Source organism: Periplaneta americana, chromosome 8, assembly GCF_040183065.1.
Source record: "Periplaneta americana isolate PAMFEO1 chromosome 8, P.americana_PAMFEO1_priV1, whole genome shotgun sequence".
Classification (NCBI taxonomy): domain Eukaryota; kingdom Metazoa; phylum Arthropoda; class Insecta; order Blattodea; family Blattidae; genus Periplaneta; species Periplaneta americana.
In genome coordinates, this window is record NC_091124.1 from 170,975,840 (window position 1) to 170,988,845 (window position 13,006).

The following is a 13,006-nucleotide window of genomic DNA, read 5'->3' on the forward strand; positions in this document are numbered from 1 at the left end:
TTCAGGCGTCAGTGTCAGAACTTAATGACTGTACCACGTAGTTGCCCACTCTTACAAAAATGTTGCCGATCCGTGCTGAAAGTACCACAACAATCACATCAGCATGCCCCAGACAACGAAGATCTCTGGGCTACTAATGTATTAGCAATATTGTATCCAGATACAAAAAGTTCAAGGACAGTATGTTACTATATCGTCATATAGTAACATACTTGAAATCAATAGACCACAATTTGAATGTATTGAATGTACCTATATATTTGTCTTTAAGCAATATACCTTTCGGCGAGGCGGCACTTCACATTATAGTCGCGACGCTGTTATTTCCGGCGTGACTCCACCTCTTTGCTTGAAGGCTCTATAAAGTCTAGGTAGGTAGTATCGTCCGCCATCTTTGTTATTTCGTGCCCGAGCTACCATACGAGGAATCTATTTGCCACACCGTTAAACATTATCATGTCGTAGCTCCTATGATAATAAATCAAAAGCACTGTAATTCAGCAAATAATTGAGCGGCAAATAACGTTTTCGTGTACTTTCTGCGAACGCCAACGAAAGAGCCAAAATGGCGGGCGATTATATAAAGTATTTATCGAGCCTTAAGAAATGAATATCGTCTTCATAAGCGAATCACAAGACGCACACGTTTAAATGTAGCCGACCTGCAACGCGATTGGCTGCCTCTCACCGTTTTACAATGCCTCCCGTACAAGTCAATTGGGACATTACTTATTTTTAATTTATTATTGCAATTCTTCCACTAGTCTTTTCTTGTCTTTCATCAATTCTTCCTCTACTTTACTCCTAACCCATCATTATACCAAAAATACTGTAACTCCCCTCACTCCACATCTCTAATTATTTGCACTTTTCACTACCCCCTTTTCCACATTGCAACTTTTTAGGTCTTAGTTTTCTTCTCTCACGATTTATTTCCTCTCCACACCATTTCCTGAAGTCATACTGTTTTTTCACCTTGTTTTCCCCTCTTCCTTCATCACTGCTCCCTGAACTATCTCCTACTTCCGTTAATCTACTTCTCGTCAGCCTCGATTTAGATCTTAGAGACCACAATTTGTCTTTCTAAGCATTTATCATTTTAATAAATTGGGTAAAGTGCACTTTGGAAAATATGTATTTGAGAAGATTTTATTTTGGTAAAGTTGTCATTGAGAACATTTTCTTTGCGACAGTGGTGTGATGATAGTTTAACATACTTGAAATTAATATGCCACAATTTGTCTTCCTATGCCTTAATCAATTTGTACTTTGGAGATTAATAACTTGGAAAAATGCACTTCGCAAAATTTTGGAAAATTTTATTTTGGTAAAGTTGTCATTGGGAACATTTTCTTTGGAAAAAACGGATTTGGAAAAGTGTCTGCCAACGGAGGCACAAATGTAGTATACGCGGATATGAATATAAATATATAAATATTTTTTATTTTCTAAGTATTACCTACTTAGGCTTATTTTATATTAGGGTAGGGTGGGGTTAGTTGAATCAAGGGGCTAGTAGGATCAATTTAAGCATTTGGCCTATTGCGCACAAACTGTTGCACATACAGGCAGCCATTACCATTGAGAACTTGTACAGATCAGTTGGCCGTGTTGTTCAAGCGTTTTTAAGTCAGTACATACATTTCTCAAGCTTCAGGAGAACTTCAAAGACATTTAGGTAAGCGCCATTTGCTTTGTTTTTAATTCCATACAATCTTCAAACGTTAGTAAATAAGACTTAGTATTAAAATTATGTAGTTATTGCGTATAACCTATCTGATGTCAAGTAACATACTACTCCATTCGTTCTTTTACGGTACAACTAGCGCATTCTGTTTCGAAACGTAGGAACTACGTGAGTTATGCGTAAATCCGAAGGGTGGGGTTAGTTGAATCATTTTTACTGGGGCTACTTGAATCATATGAAAAATATGATAAAGAAAGATGTAAACAGACAAAAGCAAGCTAATTCTCATCTGACATCCTCTGAAAATATTGAGAAAACCAGAGGGAAGAGATAGTTACAATTAGAGAAGAGCACACCTGTTAAGGAATCAAGAAACTAATCCACAAAAGGCAAGAAGATAATTTGAAAAAAAAAGTAAAAACCAGCAGTTCAGATGAAGAATCATCACAAGAAACGACTGAAGATGACAGTGAACCATGTGGTTTTTGCGGGGTCAATTATTTTGATAAGAATTCGTTCACAAAAGGTGATTGGATGAGATGCCAGTCATGCAAAACCTGATGCCATGAAATGTGCGTAGGAGCAGCCCGATGAAAACAATTTACTTGTAAGCCTATGTTTAGTTCGTCTATATTATAAGTAGTTTAATGTTCTGAGTTTATAATATTTTTATATTATTATGATTTTATTCATTTATAACATTGTGGGCTTGCATTTCAGTACAGTGTTGCAACAAAACATGTAATCCAAATAGCCCCACTATTGATCCAAATTACCCCACCTTTTGTGAAAAATCAATGTTTTGACATGTTCTATAATATCTTGTTTATCTTGAAATATACTCGAGTATGAAAACTAAATTTGCTATTTCTTAATAGAAAACACCTCACTGCAATGTAAAATGATGTTCCAATTTTGAAAATGGGAATTCTATAGCTGTGAATTGAGACTGAAGTAAAATTGATCCAAGTGGCCCCACCCTACCCTACAACAAAATTCACTAAACTATATAAAGTGGCTACACATGATTCATTCTTGATCGTAACGTTTACCACTTCTGCCAATAATATTCTTCACATATTGAAGTTCTAACCAACCTCTCCAGTCTGTAGTGTCGTTATACAAACATTGATGAAAATATTCATATAAACTCGTGCAAAATAATGAGAGCTAAACGACAGCAGCTTGCACAGATGTGGGCGTTGTCCAATATTCCAGAACATGTTACAGTGCTTTGTGTGCGAACTCTCCGTACATACCAAAGAAGCGGCGTACCTCTTATGTTGACCTCAATGTGTGCTCTTATCTGTTTATTGTTTCTTTGAGGGTGGCCTAGCTTCTAGGGCACTTAGTAACCAGGAATAACAGTTCCTATGCTTCTCCAATTACATTGGCATTAGTCTTTTGTGTTCTAAACTTCTGAAAGAGCCTTTATTTTGAGTTATAAGAAGCTCTCCATGTAATACCAACACAAAATGGTAAATTATGTTACTATTCTGAGTAGATAATTTTCTTTCCAATTTAAAGACTTTTAAATACAGGAGGTTTCCATTACAGCTGTTTAAAGTTTCTTAAACTACAGTAGTGGGACTGTCTAAAAGTTGACTTGGATGATAGGACATTAAATGAATTTTCTGTAGTTAAAATGGAAATTTTATATTAACTGAATAGCAGTAAAATGAATATTTTGGGTTGAAATATATTGAAATATGAACAAAAGAAGAGAAAAGTGCACATCACAAAGTGAATAGAAGTAAACACAAAAAAATTGTATTTACTGTAGAAAAACGAAGTGGCAACTTGAATGTCGGACGATTCGCTCCCACGCACCGGTGACAAGAGAGCGTGTTTTGTCTATGGAAAAATCAGAGAAAACTCGTTTAATCGTCTTCCTATCCTCTAAATCTCATTTTGATACAAGAAACTGATCGGAAAATTAATAATAATAATAATAATAATAATAATAATAATAATAATAATAATAATAATAATAATAATAATAATATAACCACCGGCGTACCTCAGTGGACTGGGGCTCTTCCCTTCCGATCCGGGCGTGGGTTCGATTCCAGCTCGGTATGATTATCTGGTTGAGTTTTCTCCCAACCGTAAAGCGAATGTCAGGCAATCGATGGGGAATCGTCGGCCTCATCTCACCAAATATCTCGCTATGACCAATCCCAACGACGCTAAATAAATGAGTAGTTGATACACTGTCATTAAAAACCAATTGAAATAATATATTTATTATATTTTAATTATCTATTTTCCATTTCAGTTGCAAATTATGCGCACAAAGCCCAATAGATTCAAAGAAATGAAGCTGCTGAAATGGGTTTCTCAGGCCAATGCCAAGTAATTTACTGCTAAAGTATCAAATAAATAAATACATTCGAGTCGAGCCAAATGTCACACGAGTCGTGAAAATAACTGAAAACTCGGATGTAAAATGCATCCAGAATTCCCGCACTCCGTGTACTAAATATACTTTCTTTATATGTTACGTGTTAGATTGAAGAACTTTGGAGTTCAGTGAATGACTGAAAACGAAATATACCTCTGGTCGAATTCATGATGATGATGATGATGATGATGACGATGATGATGATGATGATGGATGATATTTACTATTATTTCCGTTTGTTATTGTAGGTTATGAGTAAACAGTAAATAGACAAGGATAATTTTCTTCTAGGCATTGAGAATGATGTTTCAAACTATGCAGTAATTACAATTATTGCAATATGGTTTAATCGGTTACCACGTAGTTTGGTGATATTACGACAGTCTAGTATATACAGTCACGAAGCTCGAGTTGTCGAGGTTGCTAGGAACAATAGACTGTGCCGATATTATTTCACATTGTCTGTAATGAGGCGATAGTAGCGATCCTAGTGGTTAGCAGCTATCTATGGATGCATATTTACTACGTATTGAGCTTCGTGACTGTATATACTAGACTGTGATATTACGAGTATCCTACGCTCACCAAAAAGTCTTTCTTGTTAACTTTTTCACCATCATTCAGCCACCATAGAGATGCTGAATTGTCATCGAGATAAAAAAAAAAGCTTTGAATACAGTTTAAGCAGCTGTGAGTGCACCAGAAGTGGAACTTTTCCCACAAATCAATCCCTTGAAGCCACTGCGGGCGGAATTTATTGCTGGCTGCTTGTGTGATTCAGCATCCGATGTTGGAAGTCGCCGATGCGGAGCATCCACCCCATCTTAAAGCAAGAAGTCCAATCAAAGCTGCCAGACATTCTACAGTAGAGTTCAATATTAAACTGCGCTACTTTGTGAATACACGATATTGTCTCAGGATTGAGGTTATCGTGTTTATCTTTGGACCGAAGTATCGTGACTTCAATTTCGGTTGACAACGATAGAATTCAAATGTAACTTCAATCAGGTAAAATAAAGTCGTTTTCCCCAATGTAGTGGGCAAATTTTATGAATTTTTTCGATCATAATAAATAAACGATTAATAAACAGAGAACTGTATAATATATTCTGGTACCTTATTACTCCATTATTAAGTCCTGGCAACGAACATCACCATAATATATATTATTTTAACGTACCCAAGTACATATGATATTTCCATGCAGATATTCTGCGTCATCATACGATGAAAGAGTAATGGAACGGAGAAAAATTCTCTCCGGTGCCGGGATTTGAACCCGGGTTTTCAGCTCTACGTGCTGATGCTTTATCCACTAAGCCACTATCCGTTCCATTACTCTTTCATCGTATGATGACGCAGAATATCTGCATGGAAATATCATATGTACTTCGGTACATTAAAATAATATATATGATATGCGTAAATCACTTCGTGATTTAAGACGGCGCTTATTCCGTCGGATCCCGGCCAACTAGTCACTCATATCGAGTGCACCTCAGCACATGTGTGGGCTTCGGTCCTGCGTTCATAGACATCTATGACGTAGTGCAGAGGGCGGCCATTAGAGGAAACCCAAGAGTTGGAGCTTAATCTGAGACGATTCTAACCGGCGTCGGGGTTGTATCCGGTGTGGCTTAGTGGATAAAGCATCAGCACGTAGAGCTGAAAACCCGGGTTCAAATCCCGGCGCCGGAGAGAATTTTTCTCCGTTCCATTACTCTTTCATCGTATCACCATAATAATTAAAGCCCGGATTTCTAAGAAAAATGCTAATTTTTTTCTACACTTTTAAAGGTAAGCAGAAAGGTTATACATCGTAAGACACGCCTAGATAAGCAGTTTTAACTATGTTTGTTAATGATTATAAATGCTTATTTCACACTTAAACGTTTTTTGCTGACTTATTTTACGATTTTTAATTAAAACAGTATATTTTACTAAAAACTATAACTTTGAAAGTGCATATTTCATTTATCACCGATTCCCTTTTTTATTGCCTAATAAAAAATTAACTTCAGTCCAAATGCGTAAGAAAGCAATGCTAGAATATGACCCAGAATGTTGTGAAATAATACTGCGTAGTTCTAATTAGGAGAGAACCTTGAAACATTCACTTTCCCTGATAGACGAAATTTCGGTAACATTATCTTCAGACACACATGGGGTTGCAAAAAATTGCATTCGATAAACTCAGTCAAGTATTGCAGAAAAATTTCGGTTACAAAACACTGTGTCAAATTTCTAACAAGCTTTCTGGTGAAGAAACAGATATTGAAGAGGAATTCACCGAAAAAGAACTGTGGTATTTTTCACATGCGCCGCCTGTGACGTCATGCGACGTCGAAAAAACATTTTCACTTTACAAATCATTCTTCACTTACAGACGCAGGAGCTTCACACAGGAAAATCTCAGGATGACTGTATACTGCAACAGCCATCAATAAGGTAAAATTTCTACGAAACAATTTATCATCATATTTCCGTGTATTCGTTTTTGCTTATTTTGGTGCTTATTTTCACCATATTTCGTGCTTATTTGCTTGCTTATTTTACTGTTTGATTGTGCTTAGAAATCCGGACTTTAATCATAATTATCCTGAAGGGCTTTTTAGAGAGGATTGGTAACATGCCATATAAACTGAGGGAAAGAAGACAGAGGACGGACACTGGAAAGTTTTCTTTTCTCAATCGTACTATCAGGGACTGGAATGTTTTACCTGCAGACTTACTAAAGGCTTTACCAACAACCAAAAATGTATTTAAAAATAGACTTAAGGACCTTACTAATAGACGGTAATTATACACGGTGTTTAAAGGGTGTAAATGATATGTTGTTATTGAAGTGTTGTATCAGTGAAGAATTATGTTGTGTCAGTGAAGTGTGTTGTATCAGTGAAGAAGTATGTCGTGTCAGTGAAGTGTGTTGTGTAAGTGAAACGTGTTCCTGTCAGTGAAGCTTTATAATTTATAGTGGCAGTGCAAAGTATTTGAACAGAGAAATGTTTTTGAAGTGTTAGTGAAATCAGGATAGAATCAGCGAGATGTGTCGTAGTTCCATTGCAGTGAGTGAGTTGACAGCGAAATGAGTGTAATGTTGAAAGGTACTTGTGCAGATATGAACATATCATACTCGTGGGTTTTAGTTCGATCTTAGTTTTGAGATACAAATTAGATTTATTTAAAATGTTATTTTAAGTGCTCGTTTCATTTAATTTAGTATATTCCCTGTTGTTGTTGTTGTTATTATTATTGTTAATTATTGTTAGTATTAATTATTAGTATTATTATTAATTGTATTTTTAATTAATAATTTTATTATTGTCATTGTTGACTGTAATTAGTTACCACTGCCACCGGGTATATACCCACTGCAGTGTGAATAAATACATACAATTCAAAATCTTGTTTGTTCACAGAACTTTGTGTGTAACGAAACCCTCAAGAGTTTGTGTGCAAAATTCAAAACAAGTCTTAACTGAAACAAGACTAATAAAGAAGAAAAAATAATTGTGTTGTCAGTTGCTGGATATTTATTAAAAAAAAAACTTTGACTGTAAGGAGTAAAATACTAAATTGTACTTCTTTCAATGTCTTCCTTTTGTTGTAATTGGGCATTAATTTTTTATATTTTATAATATTTTAATTTGCGTGCAATGATTTAATAGTTTTATATAACGTTCCTTTTACAGACTATTTCGTTCATATGACATCATTCTATTTTCTGTCAATGAAGTGTAATGAAATTTTGAATTCCAACCAATGACAGTCTTACATCGCTATAATTTCTGCAGCTCGATTTATCATTATCACTTTATCATATGGTCGTTCTTTTGTTTAGTCAGTGTCGCCAACTCTTTCCACGTAAATTGATGAGCATGACTCAGTTGTACTAAATAAAGTGCGAAATCCTATTTCCATATCTAGATATTCATCGTCTAATTCCATGTCCATTGTATCTAAAGAAAATGACACTCCTTCATAACAATTGTTCGTTTAATTAATGTATTAATCAGGTTATTTGTAAATATATTATAAAATGTTTAAATTAAATTATTATCTCAGCAGATAATGGAAACATATTTCTATTATAATAACAAGAGAAAAGCGCAGTACCTGTAATTAATATTTTAAACCTATATTTCGCTTTTATCAATTGGCATTACTGAATAACATTCAATTTCTTTATTGAAGTAATCGTTATTCATTTTTTTAGACTTCACAATGTGTGGATAGGTTAAGTATTCATAAATATACAATTATTAACATTCTGTGAGCGAATTTTATGAATATGTTATTTACATTTTTATTTTATTCACGAAATAGTCCTAAAAATGTCAATAGAGGTCTGAGATTTCCCAGATAAATCTCACACCTCTTGTGACATTAAACAATACTAACAAAAGAGGGGATTACTGCAAGGCAATACTAGCATATTAATGTTCTATAATTGACAGCAAAAGGAAGGACCGGAGTATTTTTGAGAAAACCTACTCCATAACATCTTTGCCAACCAAAATCTCTTAAGGGTATATGTACGCAAACGACCACAAATATTTTCAGAAAATGCAGGCTCCATATTTCTAAAATGTTATAAGAAATTGAACTCACAATTGAACAAAAATTACAAGGTACCACAAAAAGACATAATATTAGATCTTAAATATCTGATAAAAGTTTAAAAAAGGTTACTGATAATATTTTTCACACGAGTTTTATCAGAGTATGAAAAAACAATTGAGTTACATCATTTGACATCTTTCATATTTTCCCTGCATGTAATGAACACTTATTTCTGAAAAGTAGAGTACTCTCAGACATGTAGAGTTGTTTATTTTAATACAATTAATTCTTTATTTGTTCTATATAAAATATATTAAAATTTACATAATGCTTTGTGACCTAATTTTTTTATTTTCAAAGAAATGAGCATTATTGTAGTCTACCTTTTGCATAAATGCATCTTAAATCAGTGTACAAAATTTCAGAATTCTATCTTTAATGGTTGTGGAGTTCTGAAATATGTGTAAAAATTTTCATATTTTCGAAAATTTAATTTAAAGTAAAAAGTTAATTCTTAAAAATATTATTAGAAACCTTTCTTATACTTTTATCAGATATTTAAGTTCAACTAAGTCTTGTTGTGGTACTTTGCAATTTTTGTCCAATTGTGAGTTCACTTCCTTATACAATTTTAGAAATTTAGAGCCTGCATTTTCTGACAATATTTGTGGTCCTTCACGTACATATACCCTTAAATGTGGCCATTGTCATACACGTCACACGTGTTGAGATATGTTCAGGTGATTGAATGAGCTGCGATTGGTCCATAGACTCTGACGGAGATTTCTAAGAAACATTGTAGCATTTCCTACAAAAATCTTTCGCGAAATTATTTATTTGTAATTTTAATTAACATTACTTGAGAATGAAGCGATCGAGGAAGAGCTCATAGACTTAATTCTAATTCCTAACAGTACCGACTGTATAGCGAGCATCTCGTTAAAGGAAAAATTTCAAATATTGAACGTATCAATTAAATTATAGGAGCAAGCAATGGAGGAGAGAACAAGAAAGCAAACAGAGCTGAAAGCAGATTTTCACTAATAGGGTCTCCGAAAGAGTACACTTGAGCAAACAATTTGTAAGAGATTTTTGCAATGAAGCAATTCATTTTCCGTAATAATTGTACTAGAGGACATACACTTTTTAAATCAGAAATTGCTTATATGATAACTGAATTGCACGGAAAAGTTTTCAGTGTAAATGAAAATGTTAATTACAAAGATTTAATCTGCATTATAAATATTCATTCTGATAAGAATTCTGTTCTGGATTATGTGGGATAAAAGCAACTGAATTTATATGAACATACGATAAGTATGCAAAAGAAAAAGTGAAACCAGGAAAGTGTTGGAATGATGATAATCTGGGAAAATAATAGATGTACGCCTCGAAACTCATAATGTAAGAGGTCAGACAAAATATGAGTGAAAAGGGACTAGTTGTTTGTTAGCAATAAGTGGAGAGGATAAAATTTTAGCCGCAGAAAGATATGTAGGCCTATACAATGTAATTTTAATAAATTTAATTAATATATAATGACGTTATAATAATTGCGTTATTATCTACTGGGTGTTGAGTTCAAAGTGTCATGGCTCGCTGTATGCCGTCATGTCGCTAGTCGATGAGCCTAGAGAATTCAATCTTCCTACACTTCCGCAGAGGCGTATTACCTATGAGCGAGAGAAGTCGCCTAGCAAGTAAGGCGTTCATTCTGAAGAGTACTTACCGATACGTACGGTGACGCCGGTAGTGGCAAGAATGTGAACTGTTTCGAAACATGTACTGAGGTGAGTTTGTTTCTTACTGCCGAGATATGGGGAGGGCGTTAAGACGATTACTTACGTATTTGTTGACATTAACTTCGACGGTCAACATGGACGCGGAGCATTTGATTTGTGTTGTGGAATGTCGCCGTACGCAATCGATGATAACAAATACCCTGCGTACGACTTGGCCTCGCAAACACAGATAGAAAGAGGTTATGGTAGCACACAGACCGTACAGACCGCCATCTGTTGCTAGAACGTTCAAGTTATACCGTACACGTTCTCACGTTTAGATTGAACGCATTGATTAATATACAACTTCTCTGACATAAAAGCTGAAACTCGCTTCAAATCGCTGACTCATCAACAGTGACGTCATGACACACTTTGAAATGAACACCCAGTAGTGTCTATAATATTGATGATAGCAAGATGTTTAATTGGTTCATTTTACAATGCTTTATCAACTGCGATGGTTATCTAGCGTCTGAGTAACTTTCGGCGCTGAATTTATTATTATTATTTTTTGTTTTATTGGGTTATTTTACGACACCGTATCAACATCTAGGTTATTTAGCGTGTGAATGAAATGAAAGTGATAATTCCGGGGAAATGAGTCCGGGATCCAGCACCGAAAGTTACCCAGCATTTGCTCGTATTGGGTTGAGGAAAAACCCAGGAATAAACCTTAACCGGGTAACTTTCCCCGACCGGGATTCGAACCCGGGCCACCTGGTTTCGTGGTCAGACGCGCTGACCGTTCCTCCACAGGTGTGGACTCGGCGCTGAATCCTGCACTCATTTCGCATTGTAGAAGTTGATACAGCGTCGTAAAATAAATCAAAGACAGATGGAGAACAAACACAGGACAAATGGTAGACATCACAAGGAAGATAAGATTGGCATACAAGACCAAAACATAGGCAACAGAGACAAAGAAAATAGAAACAGACAAGAAAAACAATACAGAAATAAAGAAGATTTGAGGACAAGACACAGGTAAACAAGACAAAAATACACAGATATAAAGGCAAACAAGGTAAACAATTCATAGATGTACAAGACAGACAATATACAGATAATTATACAGAACAGGCCGGTATAAACAACTCAGATATGGCCTATAGAAGACAAGCAGACAAGATAATACAGAAATATGCAAGACAGCCAGACAAGACAAAGACAGAGATTTACAAAAACAGGCAGGCAAGACAATGCATAAATATACAAGACAACCAGACAAGACAAACTCTAATTTTATTTATTTATTTATTTATTTAATGTGCTGTACAACAGCCAGTGGCCAATTACAGTTCAGCACAAATATAACAAAACATAAAACAAAAATAATTATTACACATAAATATAATTACAATTACAATAATGACGATGAATGGATAACTAAGAATACTATGAGACAATGTTAATTGAGTATAATGCCTAAAAGAATACATAAATGATAAATCATTGTCAAGAGCAAACAAAGTCTATACACTGAAGAGATCGAATTCGCAGCCATGCATGTTGGCATTTTTAATGCATCTGGAGACTGGTGAAAGAAATGTAGAATTTCTAATATAGAAAAGTTTGTGGGCTCTCATATCTTTTGTTGGAATACGTAAGGTAATATTGTTTAAGAAAGAGTCACAGGATATATCACCTTTGAGGACTTTACAAAAGAACAGATAATCTAGCTCATGGCGTCTAGCATATAGATTTTGACAATTAAAATATTCACATTTTCTTTCATAACTAGCCTATACCCGGAATTAATGGGAAGAAATCTGAATGAACATAAGGATATAAATAATAATAATAATAATAATAATAATAATAATAATAATAATAATAATAATAATAATAATAATAATAATAATAATAATAATAATAATAATTTATTACGAGTATGCAAGATGGACCTATGCAGTCACGATGTGGGACCCCTACGTCGGAAAGAGAGGACAGGGAAGACCATGTCTCAGATGGTCTGACATGTTTTATACCAAAGAGGCGGGGAAACAATGGCCGAGGACAGCAAAGAACAGAGTCTTGTGGAAAAAACTAGGGAAGGTCATTGTAAATAGATAACGTAATCAGTGTTAAGATATTATAAATAGTAAAGTCAGTATTAGTGAAAGTGTGAGATACGTTTTGTAAATAGTAAAGTGAATGTTGAGAAAGTGTCAGTAAAATAGTGTAAATCAGTGTTTGTCAAAGTGCTGTGTTAGTATAATGTGGGTAGTGAAAAAAAACGAACAAAGAATAGTGCTGAGACTGGTTAAAGTATAACAGGGTTATTAACCATGTCACAAAAGTAGTGTACACGACAAGCTCGCCTGGATTGGCTCACCAAGCGAGTACACTTGAGCCATCCCTGTCGAGGGGGTTCTAACCCCATCACAGGAGGCCTGTGCCCAACATGGGACATCATGGGTAACATTCATTCCTTCATTCATATACAAGACAAGCAGACAAGAGAATCAATGCAGAGATATACAATACAGACAAGACAACAATATAGAGATAAGATAGACAAAACAAGCACTACAAAGATATACAAAAAAAATAAAATAGACATAGAGA

At 34.8% G+C, this 13,006-nt stretch overlaps 1 long non-coding RNA gene across 1 annotated transcript in view; it reads left to right on the forward strand.

Moving 5' to 3' along the window:
- Positions 1-13,006, forward strand: part of LOC138705238 (uncharacterized) — an 825,990-nt gene that overhangs the window by 103,081 nt on the left and 709,903 nt on the right. The window lies entirely within an intron of this gene.